The sequence below is a fragment of the Triturus cristatus genome, chromosome 4_2, assembly GCF_964204655.1.
Source record: "Triturus cristatus chromosome 4_2, aTriCri1.1, whole genome shotgun sequence".
Lineage (NCBI taxonomy): Eukaryota > Metazoa > Chordata > Amphibia > Caudata > Salamandridae > Triturus > Triturus cristatus.
The window spans coordinates 562133561-562157076 of record NC_140586.1 but is presented as its reverse complement, the minus strand read 5'-3'; the positions used below and the strand labels follow the sequence as shown (position 1 = coordinate 562157076).

The following is a 23516-nucleotide window of genomic DNA, read 5'->3' as shown; positions in this document are numbered from 1 at the left end:
ACCCTAGCGCTAGGAGAAAACGCTCCCCGCTCACCAGGTGCATTGATTAATCATATCTAAAAACGAACCCCTTCCTTGGGGGCTTTTCTATGAAACTGCCTTTGATGCCACTGAGGAAGGAGAGGTGGCACCTCTGCCGCCCCAGCCAAGGAGCAGCTCATCCTTGGACGCCTACATGAGGTCATTGTTCATCAGTGAACGCTCGCAAACTGGAATTCTCTCCAGATCTGGACACCGTACCCCTGATCTTAATTCATGCATTCGAGGGCTCCATCATTCCATTAATGAGCATCCGTCCTCCCATGAAGGCAGACGAGAAGCTCCCATGTTTGAAATGTAATAGAAAGTTATGGCTTAACATCCTCCACAGTGAATCCCCTGTACTTCATTTGTATATGTAGGTATTATAAGACCAAATATATCACAAGAATCCCACTCAAGTGAGATAGATGTGAGTGTTTGATGTGTGGTAACAAAGAACAACTAAACCAGAAAAAGACCAACCACCAGCACTTATTCTGCACCCAATACCGATCACTACAGTCTGTTTTTCAGTGCGGATGCTCACAAGCAAACCAAACACATCGGGTCAGTTTCCATACCATAAGCCCAACTCAATTTTAAAAAAGCACTTGATTTCAGATTGGTGGGTTGAAAATCCCATGCGACAACCAGCTCCTAATTTACTTACTCCGACACACCAGGTGGGTAACTGGAGAGAACTATGCCAGGACTCTCTTGAAAAGTGCTCTGCATAGTATGGTATGCTGCTTGAGAACAGAGTACGTATTTGAGGTCCACCCAGGGTGGAACTTTTTGTTAATGTGTGTGATACCTTGCTATGACACTACTACCCTTTTTGTCTGCATCCCAGCGGGGACATTGCCTGCACACTCTGCTTGTTTAATCCGTATACGTCATAACTGGGACCGCTCATTTGCATTGATTGTATGTACGGTATGCATTATAGTGTTTGGGGAAGCATGAGACGGTGTAACCTTGTTGGTGTCCCCCAAGTATGGATCTCGTAGGGTACAGGATTCTCCACGGGGCTGGTGGCAGTCAGAGGTTGATGCCTCCCCCCTCGCTGCAGGTTTCTGTGCACTGCTCCTCACCAGCAATGTTTTGTAAAGTCAAGGGCAGCTATCTGCCTTCCACAACTTTTTTTTAACATTTGTTTATTAATGTTTTAACAATTATTGGCGGTCATTCACATGTGTATGCAGCAAAAAATAAACACATATTGATTACTGTTTGTTGATCATGACATTCGAAGTACATTTACCGTACTCATCATGCGGTTGTAGGGTGGGAGAGGAGGTGGGGAAGGGTTGGGGATGGGATAGGGAGGTGATGAACAGGTTCATAAGATGATGAGTGTTGCCCACCTTGGTGTGCCGCTGCCCTCCAGTGCCTGTACTATGTCTTCGCTTCTGGCTGTTAATAGACACTGTAGTGTTGTAATGTGGTATGGTCCCCATCTCGCTAATCAGTGTGGTATACCCTGTATGTGAGGTGCATTAGGTGTGAGGCCACATTGGGGGCCCGATTCACAGAACTAACTTGAGACAAAATCCTAAACTTACTACCATTTTGGTATTCACAGAAGGCACTTACTCATTTTGGTATTCGCAGAAGGCACTTACTCATTTCGGTATTCACAGAAGTTAGGAGTCCTAACTTTAGGACTCTTAAATGCCTTCTGTGAAAACCGAAAGCCTTAAAATTAGGATTTTTCTCAATTTAGTAGTCCTAAGTTTAGACTTAGGACTACTAAATTGAGAAAAATCCTAATTTTAAGACTTTCGGTATTCACAGAAGGCATTTAGGAGTCCTAAAGTCAGGAGTCCTAACTATACTACTACTAAACTGAGAAAAATCCTAATTTTAAGGCTTTCGGTATTCACAGAAGACATTTAGGAGTCCTAAAGTTAGGACTCCTAACTTCTGTGAATACCGAAGTGAGTAAGTGTCTTCTGTGAATACCAAAATGAGTAAGTGTCTTCTGTGAATACCAAAATGGTAGTAAGTTTAGGATTTTGTCTTAAGTTAGTTCTGTGAATCGGGCCCTGAGTCTCTAGTTATGGGCCCTGGTTAGGTGCCTGTATTATTCTGCGCCACGTGCAGGTGTCCGCGCCCTATCTGTGTCCTGGGGGGTCTCTCGTATCTCTTCGCTTTCCTGCCAGGCGCTGCGGAGGTCTAATAAGATTGTGTCCCATGCTGCCGCTATCAAGAGTGTTTGCAGCCCTAGGGTGTCTTCACGGTGCAATGCAACGCTTTCCGCCTGAACCCAGTTCACCAGTGATCAGAACATGGCGATCCCAGGTGGGGGTTCCAACTTCGAAGGACTTCCAGTGCCTGCTAATCAAATGCTTGACTATGACTAATGCTAGGTCTATGAATCGGGGTGTCACTTTGTGCTTTGTAAGAGCCCAGTAAGCAGACTTCCCAGGTACACTCCATTGTTCGGCCAGGGCATTGCGATCAGTGTGTGGTGACGGTTTCCCAAAAAGCGCTGAGAGCAGTGCAAGCCCCAAGCATGTGTAATAGGTCCCCGTCTGCCTGTGCGCATCTGGGGCAGTGGGCGTCAGTATGGTTGAAATATTTGTTTATCTTAGCTGGTGTCAGATATGCTCTGTGTATTATGAAATAATGGATTAATCGAAACCTGGCGTTCCTTGGAATGTGCATGGGCCCCTCAAGTATTGCTGACCATTCCTGCTCCGTGCTTTGTCTGCAGGGATCAGTGTCCCAGTGCTGCCTGAGCGATATCAGTGGGTGCGCTGCATGAATCCGCAGTGATTCCACAAACCACTTTGTAAGGTGTCTGCCGGTACCCAGGTCATGTATGTATTGGACGGTGAGATGTTTTGCAGGCTATGTCTCCCTATAAGGCCTGCAGTGTCTACACCAGAGAGGTATGTAATAAGAACTGGCCCCGCAGCAAGCCGCTATCCTCAGCTAATATGTTAAAGGGCATTAAGTGTTTATCGTGATACAAATCTCCTGGGGTATGTACTCCTGCTTCCTCCCAGGTAGAGAGTCCTCATGTGGTGATTACACGGTGTTGTCTTGGTGTACCCTGTATCGCTATAGAGGGCGCGTATGGGATGATGTTTCTAGTGAGTCGCAGGCTGGATTGCAAGCAGTTTTGGGCTACTGCTAGAATCAAATAGGTGGGCGTTACTCTCTTTTTGCCCGGGTGGAACAGACTTATTATGTATGGGTGTGTGTGTGCTGGCTGTTGTGCAGCAGTGTAAGCTAGGTACAGCCCCCTTATCCATCAGGCTATCCATAGTAATTGCACTGCTGGGTAGTAATGCTACCTATTAGGTACTGCCAGCCCACCCTTATCTGCTGGCAGATACAGCTTGGCTAACACTACTCTGCAACGCAAGTTGTGCCATATGAAATCTCGAATAGTGCGCTCCAGTGAGTGAAAAACCAGGGGCTTGATATACAGAGGTAGGTTAGTAAAATAATACAGCAGCCTTGGAAGCACTACCATTTTTAAGAGCACAATTTGACCCATTACTGTAAGAGGAAGAGTACGCCAGAATGTTATTTGTGACTTGAACGCATTAATGGCTCGCATGAGGTTCCCTTCCAGGAGATCCTCTGATTGACGGTAGATCTGGATCCCTAGGTATCAAAATGTTGACCACTGCCACTGCACCGATACCCCATTGACCACAAGTGTCGGGTTGGAAATCTCCTCAGCGAATGGGTATAGGCATGACTTCTTCCAATTCACTTGTAATCCTGACAGAGAGGCAAAGTCCGACAGCGTCCTCGCTATGATGTCACATGGTTCCCATATATCCCGAAGATATATTAGCAGGTCATCAGCGTAGAGAGACACTGCGTGTGTGCCATCACCTAGGGGGATTCCCCACTCTTTGCCCCTCTCTTATAGGGCCTCAGCAAGTGGCTCTATGGCTAAAGAAAACAATAACAGGGATAGCTGGCATCCTTGTCTGGTGCTCTTCTCAATGGTAACTGGGTTGGATACATAAGGAACCTGTCTTAATCTGTGCTGTAGGTTGGGTGTATAGCAGTTTGACGAGGCTCAGGAAATGGCCGCCTAGCTCATACCTAGCAAGGGTGACAAATAGGAATCCCCATTCTAGCATGTCGAACGCTTTCTCCAGGTCACGTACCAGTCATCCTTTGAGTAGTTAGCTACTCGGAAAAAGCGCAGCAGATTCAACGATGTGCTGCGAGCTGGCACAAATCTATTCTGGTCAGCGCGGATCAACTGGGGTACCAGCGGGGCCAGTCTTTTCGCTAATATTTTGGCTAGTATCTTGCAGTCTGTATTTATCAGTGCCAACGGACTATATGAGCTCAATAGTTCCGGGCTTCTATTTGGCTTAGGCAGTGAGATGAGTAGGGATTCGCGAAGTGTCTTTGGAAGGATGGAAGCCTCTAGCGAGCCATTGTACAATGACAGTAAATATGGGCCTAGACTTGTTATATATGCCTTGTAATATTCAGCCTGCAGCCTAGCTGGTCCAGCTGCCCTACCCGTGGATAATGCTCGAATAGCAGCCCGGACCTTGCGAGAGTGTTATTGGCTCATCTGGTTCAGCCCTTTGTGCTGGGGATACCTTCTGCGTGGGTAATCGGGATAAAAAGGTCTCCAGCGACATAGGGTCTATGTCAATGACCGATTTATATAGCTTAGAGTAATGTTTGGTGAATTCTTGATGAATTTCGTGTTGAGTAAGCAGCAAGTGCCCAGATAAGGAGCGTAATGAAAGGACCGGGTGTTGTGGTCGCTCCTGTCTTATAAGTCGCGCCAGGAGGTGGCCTGCTGTGTCAGCTGCTGTGTGGGTTTGCGCTGAGTGCGCGGCATAGTTCATCGCAACCTTTCCATGGCCTCATCATGCCCCTGCCTCAGTTTGTCTAAAGCGTGTTGAGCATATTATATCTGACTCATGTTTAAGAAGCTTGTCTTCGATATGTGTCACTTTCTGGTCTAGCTGGCGGCCAATGCTCCAGCTAAGACCTAAGCCTGCCCCCTCACCATTGTTTTGAATGCATCCCATTATATGCTTTTATCTGCTACTGAACCAGTGTTTGTTTTGAAGTAGGTGTCTGTGGCTGCACCCAGAGAGGTTCTGAAAGGGGGATCTTCCAGTGCAGTTGGCTGTAACCTCCAGAGAGGCATAATCTGTCCCACCTGTTCCTTCTGAAGCTTCAACATGAGGGGGTGTGGTTTGAATGTGTGAGGCCTAAGTAATCCGCTCTCGCACAGTCAGTGATTAATGCAGCGGTATATATGAAGCAATCAATATCGACATGGAGTCCATGTGGAAGGGAGTATAAGGAGTAGAGTCGCATCTGTGGGTTCAATGTTCTCCATACATTGGCTAGCCGCCAATGGGAAAGCCATTCTCTAGGCCTCTGGCATTGGTTGTGGCAGAGGTTTGTGGGAGTGGCGGGAAGGACCTATTCAGATGCGTGTCTAGCACTGCATTAAAATCTCCTCCTAATAACCAAGAAATGTTGCACCAGCGCGATATTACTCCAGATAATGTATGCCAAAAAGCTGTCTGTTCTGTGTTTGGGGCGTATATAGACCCTAATACTATGCGTTTCCCATCTATTCAGGCTTGTACCAGTACGAAGCGACCATGTATGTCGATTTCGGTCTCCTCTGAGACAAAGGGTGTTCCTGGGCGAATCCATCTGCCTTCCACAACTCATGCTGAGGGAATGCAAGAACTGTGGCTGTTCACTGAACTTGGCTAAACCTGTTGCAACAGCTGCCAGCCTGTGATCTGCAAATGAGGCAGAGAGGAATGACCAACAGGCACGTCTAGCCTACACATCTCTTCCCATGAAGAGAAGCTGCCTGCTCATCCCTGCATCTGTTACTGTGTGCTGAAGGGCCATGCCTGTCTGAAGTTCACTACATAAAAGCAGAAGTGCAGTTTTACACGAAGATGGTTGCAATGCAGCATTGGCAAACTGAATATAAAATGCGTTTTGACCTCATTGGTTCCCTCGAGTTTAACAGATTTGTTGAATTAGCCAACTGAATTGGATATGGGCTGGCGCTGAATCATATCCAGTATTCAGCTTTGTACTCTTGGACCTGTGCACACTTGTGTAGCTAAAAGTGAGGATGGCAGCAATGACTCTCGCGGACTGGTAGCTGGTGCGACACATGACCTGTTCAAACAAGCAGTTTATAGCGCGATCCATGGCGCTCCCCGTTGCCCTCTCCACTGCCTCCTGGTTCACAAAACTCTGGCACACTATTGCACTGGAGCAGATGACACACAAGCTCACCTACACTGACAAGAAATTCTGTTGTCTCTGGTGACCCCTCGTTCAATACCTGTCTCGCCTGGAACACATATTTCCAACCCCCATACTACGAGCGCCGCCCCTCTTTGATGACTCGGTATAGAGCGCCTCCTTCCTATTATGCAGACCTGACTGAGCATGCTCAACATACCACCATTTTGTACGCAACGCCCCCCCCGTACCCCACACGACTAAAGACCTCAAGGAGCCCACTGGGGATCCTTGGCTCCCCATCCTCCTTCCCTTCTAGTTCCCTTCCCCTCCTGTCATCCATCCCAGGTTTACCCCCACACCTTGAACAGACGACCCATGTTTGGTGTCCACATCACTAGGTCGATCACTTGGCCCGACATGGTCCCTCATTGTGCCGGAACTTCCTTTTCTAGGATTCTGCTATGCGTCTCAGCCTCTACAGAGCACGCCTGTGTTGTATGAATGTGCTGTTGCAGTAATGTGTCTGCTAATCTCATGTCTTTTTCCTGTGCAATGTCACCTACACTTAGTGCCAATATCGGCAACAGTTGTCACAAAACACATAAGTACATAAATAAACCCCACGACACTGTATTGTAAGTGGAGAAATATTGCTGCAGGTTTATTAGTATAACCAATATGCAAACATGGTGGGTTATCTTACGGGCGATCCCAGGGCAGGCCAGGCCCTATGCCGCCTGCCCGTCTGATAAGCCTAGAGTCACCATGGCAACGCCAAATGGTGTATACCAACTATTGGGAGGGGCCACCCCTCACATCCGTGGACCCCCAGTCCACTTGCTTCACACGCCCCCCCCCCCCCCGTGAGGGGTGGGCGGAGCATACATGGCAGCCGCTGGTTGCTCAGACCCACAACCGCCTGTCGGCTAACGGGGGGGGTGCCGTCGTTCTTCCAGGGGACAACGCTAAAACATCCCTGGGTATCCTGGCTTAGCACCCCGCGGTGCTGCTGCATGATGTACCCCTTGGTATGTGCAGACCCTGGATCGCCCTGAAACTCCTCCTGCAACACAAAGTAACATTGTTAGAAGACCTAACCCCCCCTTTGTACCTCCGGACGCTGGGTAAGCGGAGGGGCGGGCAAGGCGAACGAGAGGACAAGAGGGCGAGGAGGGGGCGGAGACAGTATAAATACCCCTGTCTCCTCCCCACCCCCGCCGGAAGCAGCCATCTGCTGGGGTCTCCCCTGGTGTACCCAGGGACTAGACCTCCCACCCTGTACCTTCCTGTGGCACTAAGGCGGCCGCCCTGTTAGGGGGGGGCCGCTGCGCAACCCCCCCCCCGGGCAGCCTTACATAGTGCCAATATCAGCAACAGTTGTCACAAAACACATAAGTACATAAATAAACCACACAACACTGTATTGTAAGTGGAGAAATATTGCTGCAGGTTTATTAGCATAACCAATATGCAAACATGGTGGGTTATCTTACGGGCGATCCCAGGGCAGGCCAGCCCCTATGCCGCCTGCCCGTCTGATAAGCCTAGAGTCACCATGGCAAAGCCAAATGGTTTATACCAACTATTGGGAAGGGCCACCCCTCCCATCCGTGGACCCCCAGTCCACTTGCTTCACACGCCCCCCACCGTGAGGGGTGGGCGGAGCATACATGGCAGCCCCCGGTTGCTCAGTCCCACAACCGCCTGTCGGCTAACGGGGGGGGCGCCGTCGTTCTTCCAGGGGACAACGCTAAAACATCCCTGGGTATCCTGGCTTAGCACCCTGCGGTGCTGCTGCATGATGTACCCCTTGGTATGTGCAGACCCTGGATCGCCCTGTAACTCCTCCACAGCCTTGGGAGTGGCCACCATCACTACCAGGGCCCCCCACCAGACTACCACTTCTATTTGCAACCCGCAGCTGCCAAGGCTTCACCAAGGTCAAGTAAAAATAAATCCATGCCTAGAGTGGAGAGGTGCATCCCATCATCCTCCAGACCCCCTGTTGATTTGGTGTGTAAAAGACCATGCCTGATGAAGCCAAAGCCTCTTTGCTCAGTGAACTTGCGCATGGCGCTGTTAACTTTTCTCCTTGACACCTCAATGGCGTCTCCTGAGCGGGCTCCATGCCAGTTAGCCCGTGGTGTAATCTCCGACCACTACGATTCGCACGGCCCCAGCATCACGCTCAACTGGCAGAAAGTGTCCCTCATGTTTTGGAGCAAGGCTCTCCGTCCTAGTGAGGTTAAATCATTTCCCCCAGGTGAACCACCAAGAGATTAGGCGGAGGCCCCCCTCCCCGGAGTCTCAGCTTCAATCTCCAGGTAGGCCTTTTTACCTACCGCAAGCTGATACCGGGCTTCTCCCAGGTCCAGCCAAAACAAGTCTATGCCCAACCGGGCCGGCGGCCAGCATGCACCATCTGGACAGGTGCCCCCATCCTTTCTAAACTCCCCCGTGTATTTTTCACTGAAATGACCTTAAACCTATAACTAGGCGTTGGTCCAATGTTGCCTTTTGCATGGCTGAAGAACAATCCCTTTGACAAGACACTCCTGCCTGGCAGTGTCAATGCGGGAGGAGGTAAGAGTTGACAGGCCCGCCTTACTTCCTCTTTCACTCAGTTGGAGATGTCCACATTCCATCAGTCACCACCAAATGTGAAGCCTTGCCTTCCCAAAATTCTGCTAGTATACCAGTGAGAGACAGGACAGAGTGACCACAGAGGAGAACCAACGTGTAAAATTCTTCTCTCTTTTCAATACTGAGAAAGCCAATCGTTCTCCTGCTAATTTGTAGCCCAAAAGTTTTACAGTATAAATACCCCTGTCTCCTCCCCACCCCCGCCGGAAGCAGCCATCTGCTGGGGTCTCCCCTGGTGTACCCAGGGACTAGACCTCCCACCCCTGTGCCTTCCTGTGGCACTAAGGCGGCCGCCCTCTTAGGGGGGGGCCGCTGCGCAACACCCGCCCCGGGCAGCCTTACAGTATTGTCGTACCCCCCTTTTGATGTAAAACTCAATCAACAGAATTCGAAAAAGAAGAAGAAAAAAGTGAGGATCAGAGCTCGGACCTTGGCTGTCTTCCATTCAAGGGTAAGAGTCCGACCCTAAGGACTGAGGCAGGTGATTTGCGTTTCTAAGACCCACGAAGCTGCCTGCCCCATGAGAAGAGGCTCTGCCCTGTTCAGCAACACCCGAGCATTCGGGGACTTCCTCTGAGGAGGTATCTGAAAGTGTCAAGCCAGCCAAGACCAGGGACCTGACACCACCGTCAGCCCAACGAACGCGTCCCTTGAGAGCAGTGATTCCGAAGCCAGTGGACTTCGCTGCTCAATCTCAAGAGACCAGATCCATGCGGCACCGATGACACTGTGAGGCCCATGCCCTGTATGAGGCATTTGCCGCACAACTGCTTCTCCGCGTGGTGCCAGTGACTGTGTGAGTCCTGTGTGCCTGCATAACGTTCTTCAGACAAAGTTGCATAGCCATATGCCTGCACCCTGCGTCTTTATTGCAATGTTCTCCTCTCTGTCAGCGGCTGCCCTGGTGCCCCAGGTCCACAGACTCCAGAATCCACTATTCACCTACTAGAGCTAGTCTGCCATGCTGCTGCCGTCTAATCACAAGGACTCCTCTGGGTAACCATCACCATCCTGCACAGTGGTAGCTGCATTGGCGCCCTATAAAGAAAACAATAACCTTCAGATCACCAGCAACAGCACACAGAACACTCTACCAACAATCACCTGACTCTCACAAAAACATGTTTCTGGCACACTCCTAAGCAAGCGTTGTGAACAAGCTTCCAGTTTTCAGCAGCAGCGCCCAAAACCTGCACAGTGTGGTTCAGTGATGGAACACTTTCTCGGTGGTAGCAGTGAGAATGTAGAACTCTCTTCCAGCTCATCTGGAGCTAAAACCACATCTCTTCCAATTAAAAAAACTTCTAAAACTCACTTATACCGTTGGTCATGTGCCTTTTCTAAAGGTGGTGCCGCTTAGTCTAGCACCAAAAGCCCAGTGAATGCTGTGCTTTAGAAGTGATCCACCATAGCCCCTGCCTGCACCCTGAGATTGCTGCACCTTCCTCCCAAGCAGCTAGAAGCCCCAGTGAATGCTGTGCTTCAGAAGTGATCCACCATAGCCCATAGCCCCTGCCTGCACCCTGAGACTGCTGCACCTTCCTCCCAAGCAGCTAGAAGCCCCATTGAATGCTGTGCTTCAGAAGTGATCCACCATAGCCCATAGCCCCTGCCTGCACCCTGAGATTGCTGCACCTTCCTCCCAAGCAGCTAGAAGCCCCAGTGAATGCTGTGCGTCAGAAGTGATCCACCATAGCCCATAGCCCCTGCCTGCACCCTGAGACTGCTGCACCTTCCTCCCAAGCAGCTAGAAGCCCCTGTGAATGCTGTGCTTCAGAAGTGATCCACCATAGCCCATAGCCCCTGCCTGCACCCTGAGATTGCTGCACCTTCCTCCCAAGCAGCTAGAAGCCCCAGTGAATGCTGTGCGTCAGAAGTGATCCACCATAGCCCATAGCCCCTGCCTGCACCCTGAGACTGCTGCACCTTCCTCCCAAGCAGCTAGAAGCCCCTGTGAATGCTGTGCTTCAGAAGTGATCCACCATAGCCCATAGCCCCTGCCTGCACCCTGAGATTGCTGCACCTTCCTCCCAAGCAGCTAGAAGCCCCAGTGAATGCTGTGCGTCAGAAGTGATCCACCATAGCCCATAGCCCCTGCCTGCACCCTGAGATTGCTGCACCTTCCTCCCAAGCAGCTAGAAGCCCCAGTGAATGCTGTGCTTCAGAAGTGATCCACCATAGCCCCTGCCTGCACCCTGAGACTGCTGCACCTTCCTCCCAAGCAGCTAGAAGCCCGAGTGAATGCTGTGCTTCAGAAGTCATCCACCATAGCCCATAGCCCCTGCCTGCACCCTGAGACTGCTGCACCTTCCTCCCAAGCAGCTAGAAGCCCCAGTGAATGCTGTGCTTCAGAAGTGATCCACCATAGCCCATAGCCCCTGCCTGCACCCTGAGATTGCTGCACCTTCCTCCCAAGCAGCTAGAAGCCCCAGTGAATGCTGTGCTTCAGAAGTGATCCACCATAGCCCATAGGCCCTGCCTGCACCCTGAGACTGCTGCACCTTCCTCCCAAGCAGCTAGAAGCCCCAGTGAATGCTGTGCTTCAGAAGTGATCCACCATAGCCCCTGCCTGCACCCTGAGACTGCTGCACCTTCCTCCCAAGCAGCTAGAAGCCCGAGTGAATGCTGTGCTTCAGAAGTCATCCACCATAGCCCATAGCCCCTGCCTGCACCCTGAGATTGCTGCACCTTCCTCCCAAGCAGCTAGAAGCCCCAGTGAATGCTGTGCTTCAGAAGTGATCCACCATAGCCCATAGCCCCTGCCTGCACCCTGAGACTGCTGCACCTTCCTCCCAAGCAGCTAGAAGCCCCAGTGAATGCTGTGCTTCAGAAGTGATCCACCATAGCCCATAGCCCCTGCCTGCACCCTGAGATTGCTGCACCTTCCTCCCAAGCAGCTAGAAGCCCCAGTGAATGCTGTGCTTCAGAAGTGATCCACCATAGCCCATAGGCCCTGCCTGCACCCTGAGACTGCTGCACCTTCCTCCCAAGCAGCTAGAAGCCCCAGTGAATGCTGTGCTTCAGAAGTGATCCACCATAGCCCCTGCCTGCACCCTGAGACTGCTGCACCTTCCTCCCAAGCAGCTAGAAGCCCGAGTGAATGCTGTGCTTCAGAAGTCATCCACCATAGCCCATAGCCCCTGCCTGCACCCTGAGACTGCTGCACCTTCCTCCCAAGCAGCTAGAAGCCCCAGTGAATGCTGTGCTTCAGAAGTCATCCACCATAGCCCCTGCCTGCACCCTGAGACTGCTGCACCTTCCTCCCACGCAGCTAGTAGCCCCAGTGAATGCTGTGCTTCAGAAGTGATCCACCATAGCCCATAGGCCCTGCCTGCACCCTGAGACTGCTGCACCTTCCTCCCAAGCATCTAGAAGCCCCAGTGAATGCTGTGCGTCAGAAGTGATCCACCATAGCCCATGGCCCCTGCCTGCACCCTGAGACTGCTGCACCTTCCTCCCAAGCAGCTAGAAGCCCCAGTGAATGCTGTGCTTCAGAAGTGATCCACCATAGCCCCTGCCTGCACCCTGAGACTACTGCACCTTCCTCCCAAGCAGCTAGAAGCCCCAGTGAATGCTGTGCTTCAGAAGTGATCCACCATAGCCCATAGCCCCTGCCTGCACCCTGAGATTGCTGCACCTTCCTCCCAAGCAGCTAGAAGCCCCAGTGAATGCTGTGCGTCAGAAGTGATCCACCATAGCCCCTGCCTGCACCCTGAGACTGCTGCACCTTCCTCCCAAGCAGCTAGAAGCCCCAGTGAATGCTGTGCTTCAGAAGTGATCCACCATAGCCCATAGCCCCTGCCTGCACCCTGAGATTGCTGCACCTTCCTCCCAAGCAGCTAGAAGCCCCAGTGAATGCTGTGCTTCAGAAGTGATCCATCATAGCCCCTGCCTGCACCCTGAGACTGCTGCACCTTCCTCCCAAGCAGCTAGAAGCCCCAGTGAATGCTGTGCTTCAGAAGTGATCCACCATAGCCCATAGCCCCTGCCTGCACCCTGAGATTGCTGCACCTTCCTCCCAAGCAGCTAGAAGCCCCAGTGAATGCTGTGCGTCAGAAGTGATCCACCATAGCCCATAGCCCCTGCCTGCACCCTGAGACTGCTGCACCTTCCTCCCAAGCAGCTAGAAGCCCCTGTGAATGCTGTGCTTCAGAAGTGATCCACCATAGCCCCTGCCTGCACCCTGAGACTGCTGCACCTTCCTCCCAAGCAGCTAGAAGCCCCAGTGAATGCTGTGCTTCAGAAGTGATCCACCATAGCCCATAGCCCCTGCCTGCACCCTGAGACTGCTGCACCTTCCTCCCAAGCACCTAGAAGCCCCAGTGAATGCTGTGCGTCAGAAGTGATCCACCATAGCCCATAGCCCCTGCCTGCACCCTGAGACTGCTGCACCTTCCTCCCAAGCAGCTAGAAGCCCCAGTGAATGCTGTGCTTCAGAAGTGATCCACCATAGCGCATAGCCCATAGCCCATAGCCCCTGCCTGCACCCTGAGACTGCTGCACCTTCCTCCCAAGCAGCTAGAAGCCCCAGTGAATGCTGTGCTTCAGAAGTGATCCACCATAGCCCATAGCCCCTGCCTGCACCCTGAGACTGCTGCACCTTCCTCCCAAGCAGCTAGAAGCCCCAGTGAATGCTGTGCTTCAGAAGTGATCCACCATAGCCCATGAGCCCTGCCTGCACCCTGAGACTGCTGCACCTTCCTCCCAAGCAGCTAGAAGCCCCAGTGAATGCTGTGCTTCAGAAGTGATCCACCATAGCCCATAGCCCCTGCCTGCACCCTGAGACTGCTGCACCTTCCTCCCAAGCAGCTAGAAGCCCCAGTGAATGCTGTGCTTCAGAAGTGATCCACCATAGCCCATAGCCCATAGCCCCTGCCACCACCCTGAGACTGCTGCACCTTCATCCCAAGCAGCTAAAAGCCCCAATGAATGCTGTGCTTCAGAGGTGATCCACCATAGCCCATAGCCCCTGCCTGCACCCTGAGACTGCTGCACCTTCCTCCCAAGCGGCTAGAAGCCCCAGTGAATGCTGTGCTTCAGAAGTCATCCACCATAGCCCATAGCCCCTGCCTGCACCCTGAGACTGCTGCACCTTCCTCCCAAGCAGCTAGAGGCCCCAGTGAATGCTGTGCTTCAGAAGTCATCCACCATAGCCCATAGCCCCTGCCTGCACCCTGAGACTGCTGCACCTTCCTCCCAAGCAGCTAGAAGCCCCAGTGAATGCTGTGCTTCAGAAGTGAGCCACCATAGCCCCTGCCTGCATCCTGAGACTGCTGCACCTTCCTCCCAAGCAGCTAGAAGCCCCAGTGAATGCTGTGCTTCAGAAGTGATCCACCATAGCCCCTGCCTGCACCCTGAGACTGCTGCACCTTCCTCCCAAGCAGCTAGAAGCCCCAGTGAATGCTGTGCTTCAGAAGTGATCCACCATAGCCCATAGCCCCTGCCTGCACCCTGAGATTGCTGCACCTTCCTCCCAAGCAGCTAGAAGCCCCAGTGAATGCTGTGCTTCAGAAGTGATCCACCATAGCCCATAGGCCCTGCCTGCACCCTGAGACTGCTGCACCTTCCTCCCAAGCAGCTAGAAGCCCCAGTGAATGCTGTGCTTCAGAAGTGATCCACCATAGCCCCTGCCTGCACCCTGAGACTGCTGCACCTTCCTCCCAAGCAGCTAGAAGCCCGAGTGAATGCTGTGCTTCAGAAGTCATCCACCATAGCCCATAGCCCCTGCCTGCACCCTGAGACTGCTGCACCTTCCTCCCAAGCAGCTAGAAGCCCCAGTGAATGCTGTGCTTCAGAAGTCATCCACCATAGCCCCTGCCTGCACCCTGAGACTGCTGCACCTTCCTCCCACGCAGCTAGTAGCCCCAGTGAATGCTGTGCTTCAGAAGTGATCCACCATAGCCCATAGGCCCTGCCTGCACCCTGAGACTGCTGCACCTTCCTCCCAAGCATCTAGAAGCCCCAGTGAATGCTGTGCGTCAGAAGTGATCCACCATAGCCCATGGCCCCTGCCTGCACCCTGAGACTGCTGCACCTTCCTCCCAAGCAGCTAGAAGCCCCAGTGAATGCTGTGCTTCAGAAGTGATCCACCATAGCCCCTGCCTGCACCCTGAGACTACTGCACCTTCCTCCCAAGCAGCTAGAAGCCCCAGTGAATGCTGTGCTTCAGAAGTGATCCACCATAGCCCATAGCCCCTGCCTGCACCCTGAGACTGCTGCACCTTCCTCCCAAGCAGCTAGAAGCCCCAGTGAATGCTGTGCTTCCGAAGTGATCCACCATAGCCCATAGGCCCTGCCTGCACCCTGAGACTGCTGCACCTTCCTCCCAAGCACCTACAAGCCCCAGTGAATGCTGTGCATCAGAAGTGATCCACCATAGCCCATGGCCCCTGCCTGCACCCTGAGACTGCTGCACCTTCCTCCCAAGCAGCTAGAAGCCCCAGTGAATGCTGTGCGTCAGAAGTGATCCACCATAGCCCATAGCCCCTGCCTGCACCCTGAGACTGCTGCACCCTGAGACTGCTGCACCTTCCTCCCAAGCAGCTAGAAGCCCCAGTGAATGCTGTGCTTCAGAAGTGATCCACCATAGCCCATAGCCCCTGCCTGCACCCTGAGAGTGCCGCACCCTGAGACTGCTGCACCTTCCTCCCAAGCAGCTAGAAGCCCCAGTCTGCGCACCTGCTTCTGACCAGGAGGAGGTGTGAAGAGCTCTCCCTGTGATGATCAACAGAGCATGAAGCAAGATATCAAACTGTGGCTTAATCTGCCCACTGCAGCAGACTCTTGTGTTTGCTATCAGATGGAATGAGCCCCTTCTAAGACTCCTTAGACATTCTTTTTATTGTCAATTAAACATTTGTCCCTTTCTCTAGACATTTACCCCATCCTAGAGTTGGCAATGGCTGCTCAGCTTCGCTACCCTCTGAAAGTCAACACGTTAAAGGGAGGTGCATTATAGCATTTCAATATGTGGCATTTGTGGTTCCAGGCACTGCAGCAATAGGTGCCACAAGGATTGCCTATCTGCCCTTGAGTAGCACAGGCCCTGGGGAAGAGGTGGGACACAGGCCAGGGAATCAACCCAACCACACGATCAGTTTGTGATGATCAAGCTATATAAAATTCCAAGCATCAGCTTTATAGATGCTAAAAAGTGTAACACACTTCCACTGGGCAGCCATTGCCCTTGTGTAACTTGCCTTAATGATACCAGCATAGGGGTCATTCATCATCACATAGGACAGCTTCAATTCTTTCTAAGTGACAACACACATCACTGAGGCTCTGAGTCGAGGGAGGCTTTTGGAATACCCAAAGAATTGGCAAGAGTCTACTGGATGAACAGATTGTACAGTGGACACTCGTTGAGAGACAGGAAATAAAAGCAGTGTCCTGCATGATGGGGGAACGCATAAGAAGCATCAGACGAATGAGTCTTTGGGGTTCCCCCGACACGGTGGCCGATAGAACCAGAACCTTCGCTGCCAGGGCCCAACTTAAAGCCCTCTTGGACATATAGAACGACCAATGGGTAACACTGGATATGAAGTAAGATCGGCGAAGGCCACCACTATTTCAAAATGCATCATAGTTACAGACCATAATTGACCACGGTCAGCAGAAGAAGGGATCACGAAACACACCCTGCAGGAAAAAAGTGCCTGCGGTGTTAGGGATGAGGTTACCATGCCAAAATTGGTGAATACTCCGGAGGCCATCACCAATATCCAATGTAATCTCTCAAGCAGTGCGATTCTGTGACAGATTCCCTCACCTTGAGGACAGGAGGCATAGAAGGAACCAGGCAAGGGTGATTACATTTTGAAGAAGCAGGTGTGGGCCATGCCTGAGGAGGCAGAAGATGTGAGAAGAAACCCTTTTGAGAGCTCTTTGCACCATTTCCAGCAGAGGGCATGCATAATATTTTTGTATTATCCGATCTCAGCAGTAGTCTTACTTCCCCAATTACTATCTGTTTGATGCACACTGGATTCCGGTCTCCATGAGGAAAAGGGGTAATAGGGCCAGAAACTGGAGGCGTCCCTTTCTCCACCATGTATGTGCGTGTTGGATCAGTTTGCATATGCACACCTTCAACCATTATTAAACAAATATTTCCACTGGTATATTTGACGCAAAATGATTTATTATATTGATCTGCATGCCTGCTGTAATTTTGAACCATCGACCTGTCTCTGAAATAGTGATACACACAGTGTCCTACATGTATCTGTGTCCTCACAAACAATACAATATCAGAGGAAAAAGTTTACAGCGAAACCTCCATAGAGAAACCTCAACAGCAAAATATTCACTTAACATTGGAAGTGCTCCTGAAACCCCCACCGCAAATGTCTTTAGCTGAGGATCTATTTCATGCAGCCTTTGGTAAATACCACTTGTAACCACCTTACTTTGAGCTGAACCCTAACACTGACCGTTTCACTATCCTAACAGTGAGCCTGACTCTAGGGACCAGATGTACGACCATTTGATTTTGCGAGTCTCTAATTGCGATTTTTTGTGACTTGCAATTAAAGACTCGCAAAATCAAATGTACTAATGTGTTGGGACACATTTAACGATTCTCAAATGGCCTGCCTCAATAATATTCATGAGGCAGGTCGCAATTTGAAATTGGTGGTAAACTGCCAATGCTTTGCAACCGCATTCACTGTCGCAAAACATTATTACATACCACATACCAGTGCGACTCGCTGTTAGGAAGGGTCGCCTTTGGCACATCCCTTCTTAATAGCGACTCATAAGCCCAATTTTGCGAGTCGGTAATAGGTTACGGACTCGCAAAAGAGGGTTGGAACATTTGAACAGGCATTTTACCGGTAAATTGCTTCGTACATCTGGCCCTAAATGTAAGACCAGTCTCCTAAAGTAACCAAAGCCTACTCCCATAAACCTGAAGCACAAAACACTTTGCATAACCAAAGTCAGTTGCTCAGGCTTTGAGGAGGCAACGTCTGTATTTACAATGCACAAAAGTGCCTTGTAATTCATAAGTACCCAGTGGCGGTTGGCAAGGGAGGAGGGTGGTGAGGCAGGAGTACCCAGTGGCGGTTGGCAAGGGAGGAGGGTGGTGAGCAGGAGGAAAAAAATTAAAGTTATGAATATATTTTTTTTAATTACACTTACCTTCAATCCTGGCACAACGTTCTCCTTGCTTGGGTCCTAGCAGGCAGGCTCCAACGCTGGACCAGGAAACTGTTGTACCAAACCTCGTGCTGCTTTCATGCAGCATGAAAGAAGCGCCAGGATTGCAGGGAGCGGTGTCTCTGGCCACTCCCGAGGGCACTGGAGTCCTATGCTGTCTTTAACCCAGCTGTCTGGGTTAGAGAGGTTTAAACTGCTCATGTCTGGCTGGCCATTGCAAGACAACAGGCCAAAAAGACAAGCACACTTTAAACCTAAATGCCCTGCCCATCACTGCTTTCTGCTGCTGCCTGACTGGCAACAGCAGAAATCAGAAAGCCCATCCCCTGTCCTGATGCTCTGCTTGGGACGGGGTTATGAAAAATAAAATGGTAATAAATGAACTTTATTACATTTTATTTTTCTATATCTGGGGAAATTTGGTTAGTGGGGCGACGCTCCTCCACCTTAACCCCTTCAGCGCGGCGGGAATTCCCCCGCGGTGCTGAAGGGTTCGAGCGCGGGCGGGGCCATGACGGAACGGTTCCGTCATGAGCACAGCGCAACCGATGCTCATGACGGAACCGTTCCGTCATGGGCATGGAAGGGGTTAATGGAGGAGCAGCCCCTGTAAGTACCATTATTAATCACAATGCACAGATTGCGAACCCTTGCAAATTGCAAGGCCAAATGGATGCTAAAGAAGTGCCTATGCTTGTGATCGTCAATTGCATGCACTTTTCGTAGTCGCATAGCACACTTTGGGCCAGATGTACATAAACTTCCGTATGCGATTTCTTTATAGCGAATTTTGCGATTCACTAGTAGGAAATCACAAACATCCATGTACAACTATGTTTTACACTGTTTGCGATTCCCAATGGGTCGCAAGGGACCTGCCTCATTAATATTTATGTCTCAGAATAACCGGCACTCACAGTTATGGTGGCCTGCTGGGGTCAGCAGATCACCATGTCTGTGACTGCTTTTCAAATAAAGCAGTTTTTTTATTTTGAAAGTCAACCCGTTTTCCTTAAAGGAAAAGGGGATGTATTTAAAAAAGAAAAATGGAAAGTTTCTTTTTCATTTTTAAGAGCAGGCAGTGAGGTCCATGAGACCACTGCCTGCTCTTAAGAAATGTTCGCGCCCATATTCACAAAGGGTAAGGAATCCCTTAGGGACCCCTTCCAGTGCACGAATGGGTTACCATCTCCTTCACGGAGTCGATAAATAATAAATGTTTTGCGACCACATTCCAGTCGCAAAACATTCATAAATGCCCCTGAAACTCGTTATTAGGAACGGACGCCCTTGGTACACCCCTTCCTAATACCGACTCGCAAAACACAATTTACGATTCGGTAATAACGTACCGAATTGCAAATATGGCTTTGTACATTTAAAAACGCTTTTTTCAGGTCGCAAACGACCCGATTCTGTGAATTGGGCTGTTTGCGACCTGAACCATTTGCAAAATAGTAACGGCCAATACTTGACAGCTTATACTTTGCTGGTGCAGCCTCGGCAGATTGAGAAGAGCAGTGACCATCCCACAGACCACCGTGTGCTCTCCCCAGGACATATTTAGCGAGCCACTCTTTGCAGCAGTGTGACCATTGTCCCTTTAATGGTTGCAATGCAGGGGCATTCCGAATTACAGGATGTTCTGTAGTTCCATATGGGTCCCTGTCCCAGCATTCACATCTGTTGCCAATAAAGCGCAAGCCAGCTCCTACACAATTATTATGAATATGGTGGGCAATTCGTGACTTTTTGCAAAAAGTCCCTTTCCACAGCAGAATCCCTTGCAGAGCAAACCATGAGGCTGGTCACATCGAATACACTGAGACCAGACTCCTGAGAAGACTGCGGAGCTATTTTTCAAATATTTAACCTCCTTTTTTATTGTCTCCTTTTTAGCTAACATCAAAATGTATTATTTTTATTGGGTTATTTTATGTAGTGTCAACCTAAAAAAGTTGTCATTGTAATGGCTTTCCACTGCAAGGTTCCCTCTCTGTCCAGGTGTCATTGCATTATCATAATCCCATCCTCCAGCCTCTATTATGCAACAGCCCTTTGCTGCCCAAGGTCGCAGCCCCTCAAGTCACAGATATGTTCACAACCCCATTGCATTCGTCATTCCCACTTCCATTCCCAGATCAGCCATTGGTCACCACAACCAACCTTTAAATTCAAAAATGTTGACACAGCCTTCTGCTTTGCGACAACACCTCCCACATTTGCTTCAACATAACCAAATCACAGGTAGAAAGCAAAGTCCATGTTACGTACAGTTGTAGCGCGCTCGTATACCATTTGTGTGGCTGAGTTGTGCGTTTGGAATCTGGGCTCCCTTTGCAGTTCTGGGTACTCGTTGGCCAGGGAAAAAGTGGTCTGTTGACTTTGTATTTGGTTGTGTTTTGTATTGCTTAGAGAGGAGCCATTTTGGGTGGTGGCTGGTGCCTGGTGAGGTGATAGTAGACTAGCGTGTTGTTTAGTGGTGGAATATGTCGGTAGTGGCTGGCTTGATCAAGTTATGAAGGATGTATGTCAAAATATCGAGGTCACCCATGGCGACATGCACTTATTTTGACTCCCGGATATGGACTACCAACATAGCTCCGCGGTACGCACACATAGGGAAGTATAGATTTACTATTCTTAGCTTCACATCTACTGACCCTGTCGATGGTCTGGGAGTCAAACTTGTGCAGTCGATGTAGGGCGGGCAAGCATAAAAAACCTGAGACTTTGTAGAACATACCACAGCCTCCAGGGGCCTATCATGATCCCATTCTTGCACTGCGCCCACACAGTCGGGGTCTGCGCATTTCGTTTTTTCGATTACAGCGCATACATGAACTCGAAAAAATGTCTGGGTTAGGGCACGTCCTGCGACAGCAGAGCTCGGAAACACGCAGAGGCGATTACTGCCCCTGCTTACCAGCTCGGTTGTCTGCAGCCATGCACTAACTTGGAGTGGAAGTTATTACAAAATTAGATGGCATTACAGTGCTTAAAGCCATACAATATTTCTGTGAAGGAGGGAAAGTAGCCAATGACATTTTGTTATGCCTCCAATATGGTGACTTTGCTTGATTTAGGTCATTCTGACGCCCAAAACAGTTTTGCAATGGGAAACACATACTAACAATTGCATGATGGGAGGATCTGATACAGATGGATTCCAGTAATGTGTCGATCCAGACAGTGAGGGGCGTATTCACAAGGAATATCGCAGTGCTGCAGCAAATTTTGCATCGCCGCGCCATTTCAAAAATGCATGGATACACTGTATTCACAAGAATATGGCACTCCCCTGTGTCTTCTATTGCGCTGGCGCTAAAGATAGCTGCCTAGCGCCAACACAGACACCCTTGTGCCATAGTGCAAGGGTGGCGGCGTTGCAGGGAATCATCCCTGCAACACAGGCACCTTTGCACCATGGTGGAAGGGTTTCTGTGTTGCAGGGAATGTTTGCTTATGTGCAGGAAGGGCCACCTTCCTGCACATGAACAATCTTTAAAGGTGATTTGATCTTTCTGCAGTACACATAGAAAGAGCAAAAAAAGAGGAGAGATAAAAGTATTTCTCCTAGTTGCACTCATCTAACACCTGCTACCAGTGACGTTAGTTTTTGGCGCTGCCTCAGATACTTGTAAATCTGGGGCAGCGTCAAAAAGTAATCCCATTGCACGCCCCTTTCACGCAGATACCTGAGTGAAAGGGCACCATATTTACAAAGAGGCGTTAAGCCGTGCACAGTGGCTTAACGCCACCTTGTAAATATGGTGCAGGGCATTGCTCCACCGTAACGTTGAAAAAAGTGACGTAATGGCATAATGCCCTTGTAAATATACCCGAGTTTCACATAAGAGGGATGAGCTGCGACCTTTTCTCGCAGAGGCCCTTTTTAAGCTCATCAGACTCTGCGTAACCTTCTGGTCCACGAGTAGCTACATTAATGGTGTCAGTGAACCAGGTGTGCAAGTAGGTACAGTCATGAGTATCAACTACTGCTGCTGTTTGCTTTGCATCCCATGTAAACGAAGAAAACACTGCCCCACTTCCCCTAGCCGTAGCTGCCATGAGATTTTCAGAGGCCTTTTGCTTATGATAGCGCCGTGGATAGATAGACGGCGTGTGTGTGTCTGTGTGTGCTATAATAGAGATGGAATTCCTCCAAAATACTGAAAACGCAATCCCTCAGATTAGCATATTACTCAAACCAAGCGACAGCGGACCTCTGTTGTGGGACCTCGCAGAAGACCAAGGGCCTCATTTACGAGAAGCGGCGCATCGCTGCGTGAAAGCAGCGATGCGCCACTTCTCAGTGCGCCCTCCTTGCGACACCAATGATGCGTCATATTTACAATATGACACATCATGTCGCAAGGAAGGACAGATACGTCAGTATAACCGACGTATCTGTCAGCGCAAAAAGTGGCGCATTGCTGGAGTTGTGTCGGAAACGTGACGCAACTCCAGCGATGTTCCTTTGGCCTGAGTCACCCATACGCCTGCCATGAGGCAGGCGTAAGGTTGTGACGCATGGGTGTCCTAGAAGTGGCGCAGTGAAATCACTATCATGATCCCATTCTTGCACTGCGCCGACACAGTAGGGGTCTGCGCATTTAGTTTTTTCGATTACAGCGCATACATGAACTCAAAAAATCTCTGGGTTAGGGCACATGCTGCGACAGCACCTTCCTGCACATGAACAATCTTTAAAGGTGATTTGATCTTTGTGCAGTACACATAGAAAGAGCAAAAAAAGAGGAGAAATAAAAGTATTTCTCCTAGTTGCACTCATCTAACACCTGCTACCAGTGACGTTAGTTTTGGGCGCTGCCTCAGATCCTTGTAAATCTGGGGCAGCGTCAAAAAGTAATGCCATTGCACGCCCCTTTCACGCAGATACCTGAGTGAAAGGGCACCATATTTACAAAGAGGCGTTAAGCCGTGCACAGTGGCTTAACACCACCTTGTAAATATGGTGCAGGGCATTGCCCCACCGTAACGTTGAAAAAAGTGACGTAATGGCATAATGCCCTTGTAAATATGCCCGAGTTTCACATAAGAGGGATGAGCTGCGACCTTTTCTCGCAGAGGCCCTTTTTAAGCTCATCAGACTCTGCGTAACCTTCTGGTCCACGAGTAGCTACATTAATGGTGTCAGTGAACCAGGTGTGCAAGTAGGTACAGTCATGAGTATCAACTACTGCTGCTGTTTGCTCTGCATCCCATGTGACTCGTTAATCTGACCAGTGGGCATTACAAAAGCTGAATTCATTTAGCTCGCGTTAGGTTTGGTAGCTGATTATTCGTATCATGTTACAATGATGGCTTGTGAACATGTTGATCCATCAATTCTTTAAAATATATGGCTTAAAAAAATATATATATAAGTCCTTTGTCAGAGTCAAAGTCTGCATGATCTCACTTCCTGTGATTTCATTGGGATGAAATGT

General features: G+C 50.2%; 1 protein-coding gene across 1 annotated transcript in view; it reads right to left on the bottom strand.

Moving 5' to 3' along the window:
* The window catches only part of LOC146834693 (retinol dehydrogenase 8-like), a 61539-nt gene that overhangs the window by 33067 nt on the left and 4956 nt on the right, over positions 1-23516 (bottom strand). The window lies entirely within an intron of this gene.